Source organism: Ptiloglossa arizonensis, chromosome 10, assembly GCF_051014685.1.
Source record: "Ptiloglossa arizonensis isolate GNS036 chromosome 10, iyPtiAriz1_principal, whole genome shotgun sequence".
In the NCBI taxonomy this organism is placed as follows: Eukaryota; Metazoa; Arthropoda; class Insecta; order Hymenoptera; family Colletidae; genus Ptiloglossa; species Ptiloglossa arizonensis.
Genome location: NC_135057.1, coordinates 16,908,997 through 16,910,216, shown reverse-complemented (window position 1 = coordinate 16,910,216; position 1,220 = coordinate 16,908,997).

Below are 1,220 nucleotides of genomic sequence, written 5' to 3'. Positions count from 1 at the left end.
GACCGTCTCGACGATTGTTCCGCGATCTTTGGAGATCGCGGATGGTCTCCGGGAGGCAAGCTCGAGCGGGAGGACGGTGTCTCGGTGAAAATCGCTGAGACGGTAAATGGAGAATCGGTCGAGTCGGAAAGGTCGCGAGGTCGTAGGAATCGAGGCGAAATCGAAAGACGGGTAGGCAGTAGCTGGTCGATTTTCGGCAGCGGCGGTGGTCGTCGAGCCGTGAATCGGCTCGGCTCGGCTCGGCTCGGCTCGGCTCGGCCCGGCCCGGCCCGGGCCGGGTGGGACGAAATCACGGTGGGCCTCGTTAGGCGAGGTTTTCGTCGTGGAGGGTCGGGTCTCGCGTTCGAAGAGTCCGGAGAAAGGTAGGACGAAGGCCGCTCCGGCAGCGCCACGGGACGTTAAGTACGTCTCGTAAAAATTCCATCGAGGCAGCGTCATTTTGGCGTGTCGCGGGGGTTCGAGTGGGCCGGGCGAGGAGAGGCCCCGCCCTCTCGGCCGAGCCGGCTCGCTCGGGCTCGTCCCATCGAGGGGAGTCGGTGCAACCTCGAGCCGGCGGAACGATCGCGCTCCCTCCTCCGACGGCGTCGAGGCGGTCGAGAGAGAAGCGCCTGCCCCTGCGGGAACACCGGACCGAGATACCCGTCCCCGTACCATTTCGAGTCACTGGCTTGGACCGGGCCGATTGCGAGCCTCCGACTCCCGTAGCTCGTTTCGCCATCGACGTATCGACTCGTTTCGCGTGCTCGCGCGAATCCCGGTTGGCCTCGGGACGATCGGACTCTGTGCTTCGGTGTCGGCGACGCGTCGCGAGTGAACGATCGCTCGTTTTACGAGGGAGAAACGGAGAACCGAGCGGACGGACGGACGGACGGACGGACGGATCGGACGGATCGGACGGATCGGACAGACGGACGGACGGAGAGAGCGAGGGAGAGAGAGACAAAGACTGGAAGGAGGTGTTGGACCGTGGGTTCCGTGGTTCGCTCCCAGTGGTTCCGAGTTCGAGCAGAGTATCGCGGTTCGCGGGAACGAGGATGACGAGGGCGCAACGACGGAGAGAACGGTGGGAGACTCGAGGAGTCGCGATGTAACGAAGAACGTCGAAACGATGACCACCGAGGACGATCGCCGGGAACTGCGATGACGGTGCACCGTTGAAAGCGTAAACCGCGGCGTCGAAAACTCGAGCGACGATAGCGCGTTGGAACGTCGGTGAAACG